The sequence below is a fragment of the Vigna umbellata genome, chromosome 9, assembly GCF_029865625.1.
Source record: "Vigna umbellata cultivar VRB3 chromosome 9, Vumbellata_1.0, whole genome shotgun sequence".
Taxonomy (NCBI): domain Eukaryota; kingdom Viridiplantae; phylum Streptophyta; class Magnoliopsida; order Fabales; family Fabaceae; genus Vigna; species Vigna umbellata.
Window position 1 is genome coordinate 25,407,345 of NC_142173.1, and position 10,884 is coordinate 25,418,228.

At 44.9% G+C, this 10,884-nt stretch overlaps 1 long non-coding RNA gene across 1 annotated transcript; it reads right to left on the reverse strand.

The window, feature by feature from the left end:
* Positions 1–5,741: 5,741 nt before the first annotated feature.
* LOC148193049 (uncharacterized) lies at positions 5,742–8,777 on the reverse strand. The gene is made up of 5 exons (XR_015781841.1): positions 8,203–8,777; positions 8,026–8,076; positions 7,678–7,744; positions 6,943–7,037; positions 5,742–6,187 (listed from the first exon to the last, which is right to left on the reverse strand). It is a non-coding gene; the product is annotated as an uncharacterized LOC148193049 (long non-coding RNA).
* Between the last annotated feature and the right edge of the window lie 2,107 nt (positions 8,778–10,884).

Consider the following 10,884-nt stretch of genomic DNA (forward strand, 5'->3'; position numbering starts at 1 on the left):
CAGGTGTACGAAGTGGACGAAGTGGACGAAGTGAACGAAGTGAACGAAGTGGACGAAGTGGACAAAGTGGCGGAAGTTGACGAAGTGGAAGAAGTTGACGAAGTTGACGAAGTTGACGAAGTGGACGAAGTCGACGAAGTGGACGAAGTGGACGAAGTCGACGAAGTGGACGAAGTTGACGAAGGACGAAGCGAACGAAGTTGAGGAAGTGGAGGAAGTTAATGAAGTGGAGGAAGCGGAGGAAGTGGAGGAAGTGGAGGAAATGGAAGAAGTGGACGAAATTGAGGAAGTGGAGGAAGTGAAGGAAGTGGACGAAGTTGACGAAGTGGAGGAAGTGGAGGAAGTGGAGCAAGTGGAGCAAGTGGAGGAAGTGGACGAAGAGTACGAAGTGGACGAGGTGGAGGAAATGGAGGAAGTTGATGAAGTGGACGAAGTGGAGGAAGTGGACGAAGTGGACGAAGTGGAGGAAGTGGAGGAAGTGCACAAAGACCAGGAAGTGGAGGGAGTGGAGGAAGTTGACGAAGTGGACGAAGGCGAGGAAGTGGAGGAAGTGGAGGATGTGGACGAAGTGGAGGAAGTGGACGAAGTTGACGAAGTGGAGGAAGTGGAGGAAGTGGAGGAAGTGGAGGAAGTGAAAGAAGTTGAGGAAGTGGAGGAAGTGGAGGAAGTGGAGGAAGTGGAGGAAGTTGACGAAGTTGATGAAATGGAGGAAGTTGACGAAGTGGAGGAAGTTGACGAAATGGACGAAGTTGACGAAGTGGAGGAAGTGGAAGAAGTGGAGTAAGTGGAGGAGGTGGAGGAGGTGGAGGAGGTGGACGAAATGGACGAAGTTGAGGAAATGGACGAAGTTGACTAAGATGAGGAAGTTGACGAAGTGGAGGAAGTGGACGAAGTGGAAGAAGTGCACGAAGTGGACCAAGTGTACGAAGTGGACGAAGTTGAGGAACTGGACGAAGTTGATGAAGTGGACGAAGTTGAGGAACTGGACGAAGTGGAGGAAGTGGAGGAAGTGGACGAAGTGGAGGAAGTTGAGGAAGTGGACGAAGTGGAGGAAGTGGAGGAAGTGTACGAAGTGGACGACGTAGAGGAAATGGACGAAGTGGACGAAGTTGACGAAGTGGACGAAGTGGAGGAAGTTGACGAAGTGGAGGAAATGGACGAAGTGGACGAAAGGGAAGAAAGGGACGAAGTGGAGGAAGTGGAGGAAGTGGAGGAAGTGCACAAATTTGAGGAAGTGGACGAAGTGGAGGAAGTTGACGAAGTGGACGAGGGGAGGAAGTGGAGGAAGAGGAGGAAGTGGAGGATGTGGACGAAGTGGAGGAAGTGGAGGAAGTGGACGAAGTGGAGGAAGTGGAGGAAGTGGAGGAAGTGGACGATGTGGAGAAGTGGAAAAAGTTGACTAAGTGGCGGAAATTGAAGAAGTGGACGAAGTGGAAGAAGTGGACGAAGTGGCGAAGTGGAGGAAGTGGACGAAGTGAAGGAAGTAGACGAAGTTGACGAAGTGGACGAAGTGGACGAAGTTGACTAAGTTGACGAAGTTGAAGAAGTGAAAGAACTGGACGAAGTGGAAGAAGTGGACGAAGTGCACTAAGTGGCGGAAGTTGACGAATTGGAAGAAGTTGACGAAGTGGACGAAGTTAACGAAGTGGACGAAGTTGAGGAAGTGGAGGAAGTTGACGAATTGGAGGAAGTGGAGGAAGTGCAGGAAGTGGAGGAAGTGGAGGAAGTGGAGGAAGTGGAAGAAGTGGACGAAATTGAGGAAGTAGACGAAGTTGACGAAGTCGAGGAAGTGGACGAAGAGTACGAAGTGTACGAAGTGGACGAAGTGGAGGAAATGAACTAAGTTGACGAAGATGACGAAGTGGAGGAAGTGGAGGAAGTGGAGGAAGTGGACGAAGTTGACGAAGTGGAGGAAATGGACGAAGTGGACGAAAGGGACGAAAGGGACGAAGTGGAGGAAGTGGACGAAGTGGACGAAGTGGAGGAAGTGCACAAACTCCAGGAAGTGGACGAAGTGCACGAAGTTGACGAAGTGGAGGAAGTGGAGGAAGTGGACGAAGTTTACGAAGTGGAGAAGTGGAAAAAGTGGACAAAGTTGACTAAGAAGACCAAGTTGAAGAAGTGGAAGAAGTGGACGAAGTGGAAGAAGTGGACGAAGTGGCGAAGTGTACGAAGTGTACAAAGTGTACGAAGTGGACGAAGTTGACGAAGTGGAGGAAGTGGAAGAAGTGGAGTAAGTGGAGGAGGTGGAGGAGGTGGAGGAGGTGGACGAAATGGACGAAGTTGAGGAAATGGACGAAGTTGACTAAGATGAGGAAGTTGACGAAGTGGAGGAAGTGGACGAAGTGGAAGAAGTGCACGAAGTGGACCAAGTGTACGAAGTGGACGAAGTTGAGGAACTGGACGAAGTTGATGAAGTGGACGAATTTGAGGAACTGGGCGAAGTGGAGGAAGTGGACGAAGTGGAGGAAGTGGAGGAAGTTGAGGAAGTGGACGAAGTGGAGGAAGTGGAGGAAGTGTACGAAGTGGACGACGTAGAGGAAATGGACGAAGTGGACGAAGTTGACGAAGTGGACGAAGTGGAGGAAGTTGACGAAGTGGAGGAAATGGACGAAGTGGACGAAAGGGAAGAAAGGGACGAAGTGGAGGAAGTGGAGGAAGTGGAGGAAGTGGAGGAAGTGCACAAATTTGAGGAAGTGGACGAAGTGGAGGAAGTTGACGAAGTGGACGAGGGGAGGAAGTGGAGGAAGAGGAGGAAGTGGAGGATGTGGACGAAGTGGAGGAAGTGGACGAAGTGGAGGAAGTGGAGGAAGTGGACGAAGTGGAGAAGTGGAAAAAGTTGAATAAGTGGACCAAATTGAAGAAGTGGAAGAAGTGGACGAAGTGGAAGAAGTGGACGAAGTGGACGAAGTGGCGAAGTGTACGAAGTGTACGAAATGGACGAAGTGGAGGAAATGGACGAAGTTGACGAAGTTGAGGAAGTGGAGGAAGTTGACGAAGTGGAGGAAGTTGACGAAGTGGAGAAGTGGAAAAAGTTGACTAAGTGGACCAAGTTGAAGAAGTGGAAAAAGTGGACGAAGTGGAAGAAGTTGACGAAGTGGCGAAGTGTACGAAGTGTACGAAATGGACGAAGTGGAGCAAGTGGAGGAAGTTGACGAAGTGGACAAAGTGGACGAAGTTGAGCAAGTGGAGGAAGTTGAGCAAGTGGTGGAAGTTAACGAAGTGGAGGAAGCGGAGGAAGTGGAGGAAGTGGAGGAAGTGGAAGAAGTGGACGAAATTGAGGAAGTGGAGGAAGTGAAGGAAGTGGACGAAGTTGACGAAGTGGAGGAAGTGGAGGAAGTGGAGGAAGTGGAGGAAGTGGACGAAGAGTACGAAGTGGACGAAGTGGAGGAAATGGACGAAGTTGACGAAGTGGACGAAGTGGACGAAGTGGACGAAGTGGACGAAGTGGAGGAAGTGCACAAAGACCAGGAAGTGGAGGGAGTGAAGGAAGTTGACGAAGTGGACGAAGGCGAGGAAGTGGAGGAAGTGGAGGATGTGGACGAAGTGGAGGAAGTGGAGGAAGTTGACGAAGTGGAGGAGGTGGAGGAGGTGGAGGAAGTGGAGGAAGTGGAGGAAGTGGAGGAAGTGGAGGAAGTGGAGGAAGTTGAGGAAGTGGAGGAAGTGGAGGAAGTGGAGGAAGTTGACGAAGTGGACGAAGTGGACGAAGTGGACGAAGTGGATGAAGTCGATGAAGTGGACGAAGTTTACGAAGTGGAGACGTGGAAAAAGTGGACAAAGTTGACTGAGAGGACCAAGTTGAAGAACTGGAAGAAGTGGACAAAGTGGAAGAAGTGGACGAAGTGGCGAAGTGTACGAAGTGTACGAAATGGACGAAGTGGAGGAAATGGACGAAGTTGACGAAGTGGAGGAAGTTGACGAAGTGGAGGAAGTTGACGAAGTAGAGGAAGTGGATGAAGTGGACGAAGTGGAGGAAGTGGACGAAGATGACTAAGTGGACCAAGTTGAAGAAGTGGAAGAAGTGGACGAAGTGGAGGAAGTGGAGGAAGTGAAGGAAGTGGAGGAAGTGGAGGAATTGGAGGAAGTGGACGAAGTGGAGGAAGTCGGGCAAGTGGAGGAAGTGGAGTAAGTGGAAGAAGTAGACGAAGTGGACGAAGAGTATGAGGTGTACGAAGTGGACGAAGTGGACGAAGTGGAGGAAATGGATGAAGTTGACGAAGTGGACAAAGTTGACGAACTGGACGAAGTGGACGAAGTGGACGAAGTGGACGAAGTCGAGGAAGTGGAGGAAGTGGACGCAGTTGACGAAGTGGACGAAGTTCAGGAAGTGGAGGAAGTGGAGGAAGTTGACGAAGTGGAAGAAGTTGACGAAGTGGACGAAGTGGAGCAAGTGGACCAAGTTGACGACGTGGACGAAGTGGACGAAGTTGAGGAAGTGGAGGAAGTTGACGAAGTCGAGGAAGTGGAGGAAGTGGACGAAGTTCAGGAAGTGGAGGAAGTGGCGGAAGTGCACGAAGTGGACGAAGTTGACGAAGTGGAGGAAGTGGAGCAAGTGGAGGAAGTGGAGGAAGTCGGCGAAGTAGAAGAAGTTGAAGAAGTGGACGAAGTGGACAAATTTGAGGAAGTTGAGGAAGTGAAGGAAGTGGAGGAAGTGGACGAAGTGGACGAAGTTGACGAAGTGGACAAAGAGGACGAAGTGGAAGAAGTGGACGAGGTTGACGAAGTGGAGGAAGTGGAAGAAGCGGAGTAAGTGGAGGAAGTGGAGGAGGTGGACGAAGTGGACGAAGTTGACGAAGTGGAGGAAGTGGAGGAAGTTGAAGAAGTTGATTAAGTGGAGGAGGTGGAGGAGGTGGACGAAATGGACGAAGTTGACGAAGTGAAGGGAGTCGACGAAGTTCAGGAAGTGGAGGTAGTGGACGAAGTGGAGGAAGTTGACGAAGTGGAAGAAGTTGACGAAGTGGACGAAGTGGAGCAAGTGGACTAAGTTGACGATGTGGACAAAGTGGACATAGTGGACGAAGTTGAGGAAGTGGAGGAAGTGGAGGAAGTGGAGGAAGTGGAGGAAGTTGAGGAAGTGGAGGAAGTGGCGGAAGTGCACGAAATGGACGAAGTGGACGAAGTGGACGAAGTTGACGAAGTGGAGGAAGTTGAGGAAGTCGAGGAAGTCGACGAAGTGGAAGAAGTTGAAGAAGTGGACGAAGTGGACGAATTTGAGGAAGTTGAGGAAGTGAAGGAAGTGGAGGAAGTGGAGGAAATGGACGAAGTGGACGAAGTTGACGAAGTGGACAAAGAGGACGAAGTAGAGGAAGTGGAAGAAGTGGAGTAAGTGGAGGAAGTGGAGGAGGTGGACGAAGTGGACGAAGTTGATGAGGTGGAGGAAGTGGAGGAAGTGGAAGAAGTGGAGGAAGTGGAGGAGGTGGACGAAATGGACGAAGTTGAGGAAGTGGACGAATACTACAAGAAAAAATTAAATTACATACAGCCAAAATCCGTATAAAAGGCCCAAAATCTGTATATATCACTTGATTACATACGACTTATATACGGACAAAAATCCGTATATAAAATTGTCGTAGCTAAATTATATACGGAAAAATCCGTATATAATTTATATATGGAAAAATCCGTATATAATTTATATACTGAAAAATCCGTATATAAAATTTGTATATATTTATATACGGAAAAATCCGTATGTAACTTTATGATTTTATAAAAAAAAATTTAAATGAACTTACATCTGCAGCCAATAATTAAGAGTTACATATAACTGAAAAGAGTCAAACACAATTGTCAAATTACATCTCAAGCATTTCACATTTAAAAGTCAAATATATTCATAAATAAGTAGTACAATTCATAATATGGTAAACGTAATAGTGAATTAAACTATTTATACAATTGGTTATTTATGAAAAACTATCTAATTGTTCCGCCAGCACCACTAACTAGCCTAGCCATTTATCATCAAGGCGATGGCTCTAAACCCCAAATAAAGAATCTTCAATTCTTGTATTGCTGAGTAGAAGATTTACCAAGTGAATAGAAAAGTCTTGATGATATTGATGACGTTGCATTTGATTGCAAAGGCCTTGTGGCAGTGCCTGCCATTGTTGTAAAAATGTGAAGCCAAGTTCGAAAACTTTTGCTGAGTAACACTTCTCATTCTCTCCACCGTGCTCTTCTCCTGACAGTAACACATCATTTAACACTATTAGAAATGTCAATTGAGATGGTGCAAAGATCAAATGATACTTTCCATATATCTAAAGCATAAAATCTATAGCGATATCTTACAAGATTCATTAAGCATGTATTTGACCACAAAATTCTTCTCTTATTCCCATCCACTATATTTTTTTATATAAGCAAAAATTCTAAAGTCGATTTTTCACCTATGTTGAATTCATACGACTATTCAGTTCGTTTCACATCTAGGTCATCAGTTTTATAGTATTCACCAATAAATTAAATACAAAAAAATCCAATTGAAACAATCAAAAGCCATTCAATTATAAAGTAACTTTCTTGGATTACTTTTTTCCACGGGGATTCAATACAGAGGTGTGATAAAACTATGTTTTAATAATAAGAAAAATATATAAGGACTTATACTTTAACAATATAAAATCCAAAAAATTAGATACGTAAAAAAATATTAATATATTAAAAATATAAAAGTAAACAAGAATTTAGATGAATAAAAAAGAGAGATAAAAGTAAAATTAAAGGTGAAAAAAGCTGGCAGGATTTATATTCTAATCAATCCAGAATTTCAATCCGAGGACTACTAAAATAAATACTTATGAATGGGTTCTTAATTTAATTTCAACAATATATACATTTAACTACTAAAATAATCCATTTAAAAGAAAAAATTGCTGCCACAAGTACATGGTAGATGCATTAATATAAAGAAACTACTCTGACACAAGTGCTAACCCTGAAATCTGCTTGACTAAGAACTTCTTTGGTTGTTACATTGAATTCATTCCTTATGGGAGGCTTGCGTCACCAGGTTTGGTAACATTCAGCTCCTGTATGAATAAAGAAACTGCACAAATTAAAAAACTAATATGCACACATAATACAAAATAAACATTAACAGAGTAAAGGTTGAGATATCATGTAATGAAAGGATATTGTAGCCATGGTTGTTTAATAGTTCTGCACTAATAGCATAAGAAACTAAAAGTTGTAGATGAGAAAGGATGAGTAATCGAACTTGATAGAAAGGATTCAGCAATTAATTGAATCCCGTGACAAAAGTGTCATGACAAAAAGAGATTTGCCAAAAAAAAGTATACCAAAATCCCATATTCTCCTTATTAGAAAATAACTTCACCCTCTTGGGGCCTAAAAGATGGAAATGCAATCCAATTATAACTACGACAACATTAAAAAAAAGTGCAGTAGCAATCAGTGAAGATCATATTTACAAGATAAATAATCATCTATAGCAATCAGTGAAAGACGTAATTCAAAATTTGTAGGAACTAAATTCTTAAACTTTGAAAGACGTAACAGTATTCATCCATTTAAGAAAGTTAATTATAATAGTTTTACCAATTCAAAATTTCTAGGAGCAAGCGTTTTTAGTTTAAAAACCTAATTCACTGTCCTGTTCGCAATCATGAATCACTTTTGTGATGTAACTAGATTCAAGTGCAGGCTTACACGCTTTGATAAGCTCTTCTCCCCTTTCAATTGCATCAACCAAGTACACAACATCAGGAAACGCAAGCTGCGAAAACAAGAATCTCGGATGAAATTTCATGCCAACAATGTAAACAATAAGTATATCACCACACGCTCATCTCACAAAATAACTAAAAAAATTAAGTCCTAAAAAAACACAATCATCAGCGAAAAATAAAAACCCACAACTAAAATCACAACACAACATGTGACGAGAGTGCAGAGAGTGCCTCTGCGACACAAGTCAACACCCTCGTAATCAAAGTCAATGACGAGCTTCGATTGAGGTGATGATTCAAGGAAAAAGAGGAGGCTACAGTGACACACCTTATACCACTTCGAATCTTCTTAAACATCAATATAATCGCCTCAATCGAACTTTCGAACCGAACCATAAAGCATTATGTGCCAATGAAAGAAACAAAAGAGGGATTAGGGTTCACGAGTTTTTGCAATGTCGGGCTAGGGACTCCTAGCATTTGAACGAACAAAGAGGCTACTTACTAGGACCCAGTGAGCGTCACCTTAACCAATAACAACAACAAACTTCGTCACCGTCTCTGACGAACTCCGTCACCGAACGCCACACAACATCAAACGACACACAATGAAGAGATGAAGGAGATTAGTTTGAAGATGCAATGGTGAGACGGTGGTCATAGACACGGAGGAAAAATGAAAATGCTTCGACAACAATACCTAGGGTTCAATGTCTTTAGGAATTGCTTCTTCAGTCTCGTACGAAATTCGCAAAATGAAAAATGTTGGGGGAGAACACGGGTACCACACAGCAACAACGACACCTTAGAAGACCACGATTGGAGGCAGGGACTCCTAGGGTTTGAGCGACCAAGATGATGGATCGACGAACGAAGATGATGGTTCCAGATGATGAAGGGGAATGACTATGATCGATGAGAAGAATCACTTGATGAAAAGAATGGCCAGAGAAGAAGCTATGATCGATCGAGAGGGAAGAAAAGAGCCGAGAGGAAAGAAAGAGCTGAGATGAAGAAGGGCTCGAGAACCTTCCAACAACACTCATTCTCTGCCTATTACGTTTTCTTTTAGGGTTTAATTTGTTAATTTTTTTTCTTTAATATCTGTATATAATATCCTGGAGGAAACCCAATTACATGCAGATATTATATAAAGTTTTATCCTTGAGAAAACTCCAACCAAAAGGCGCCAGCATTATGTACAGATCTTACGTACGAATAATTCGTATAAAAACTTTTTTTCTATTACATAACTTATCGGTATATAAAATCCCTATATAACAAAAAATTATGTACGGATAAATATCCGTATGTAATAATCTGTATTTAAATGACCTTTTTCTTGTAGTGAAGTTGACGAAGTGGAGGAAGTGGAGGAAGTGGACGAAGTGGAGGAAGTGGACGCAGTTGACGAAGTGGACGAAGTGGACGAAGTGGACGAAGTTGACGAAGTGGACGAAGTTGACGAAGTGGACAAAGTAGACGAAGTGGACGAAGTTGAGGAAGTGGAGGAAGTTGACGAAGTGGAGGAAGTGGAGGAAGTGGAGGAAGTGGAAGAAGTGGATGAAGTTGAGGAAGTGGAGGAAGTGGAGGAAGTGGACGAAGTGGAGGAAGTTGACGAAGTGGACAAAGTGGAGGAAGTGGAGGAAGTGGAAGAAGTGGAGTAAGTGGAGGAAGTGGAGGAGGTAGACGAAGTGGAGGAAATGGAGGAAGTTGACGAAGTGGAGGAAGTGGAGGAAGTCGACGAAGTGGAGGAAGTGGAGGAACTGGACGAAGTGAAGGAAGTAGACGAAGTGAAGGAAGTGGACGAAGTTGACGAAGTTGACGAAGTTGACGAACATGACAAAGTTGACAAAGTGGACGAAGTCGACGAAGTTGACGAAGTGGAGGAAGTGGAGGAAGTGGAGGAAGTTGACGAAGTGGACGAAGTTGACGAAGTGGACGAAGTTGACTAAGTGGACCAAGTTGAAGAAGTGGAAGAAGTGGAAGAAGTGGACGAAGTGGACAAAGTGGCGGAAGTTGACGAAGTGGAAGAAGTTGACGAAGTGGACGAAGTGGACGAAGTTGACGAAGTGGACGAAGTGGACGAAGTTGAGGAAGTGGAGGAAGTTGACGAAGTGGAGGAAGTGGAGGAAGTGGAGGAAGTGGAAGAAATGGACGAAATTGAGGAAGTGGACGAAGTTGACGAAGTGGAGGAAGTGGACGAAGAGTACGAAGTGTACGAAGTGGACGAAGTGGAGGAAATAGACGAAGTTGACGAAGATGACGAAGTGGACGAAGTGGAGGAAGTGGAGGAAGTGGAGGAAGTTGACGAAGTGGAGGAAATGGACGAAGTGGACGAAAAGGACGAAAGGGACGACGTGGAGGAAGTGGACGAAGTGGACGAAGTGGACGAAGTGGACGAAGTGGACGACGTGGAGGAAGTGGACGAAGTGCACAAAGTCAAGGAAGTGGAGGGAGTGGAGGAAGTTGACGAAGTGGACGAAGTGGACGAAGGCGAGGAAGTGGAGGATGTGGACGAAGTGGAGCAAGTGGACGAAGTCGACGAAGTGGAGGAAGTGGAGGAAGTGGAGGAAGCGGAGGAAGTGGAGGAAGTGGAGGAAGTTGACGAAGTGGAGGAAGTGGAGGAAGTTGACGAAGTGGACGAAGTGGATGAAGTGGATGAAGTGGACGAAGTTTACGAAGTGGAGAAGTGGAAAAAGTGGACAAAGTTGACTAAGAGGACCAAGTTGAAGAAGTGGACGAAGTGGACGAAGTGCCGAAGTGTACGAAGTGTACGAAATGGACGAAGTGGAGGAAATGGACGAAGTTGACGAAGTGAGGAAGTGCAGGAAGTGGAGGAAGTTGACGAAGTGGAGGAAGTTGACGAAGTGGACGAAGTGGACGAAGTGGACGAAGTGGACGAAGTGGACGAAGTGGACGAAGTTGACTAAGTGGACCAAGTTGAAGAAGTGGAAGAAGTGGACGAAGTGGAAGAAGTGCACGAAGTGGACCAAGTGGACAAAGTTGAGGAACTGGACGACGTTGACGAAGTGGAGGAAGTGGAGGAAGTGGACGAAGTGGAGGAAGTCGAGCAAGTGGAGGAAGTGGACGAAGTGGAGGAAGTCGAGCAAGTGGAGGAAGTGGATGAAGTGGAGGAAGTGGAGGATGTGGAGGAAGTGGAGGAAGTGGACGAAGTGGACGAAGA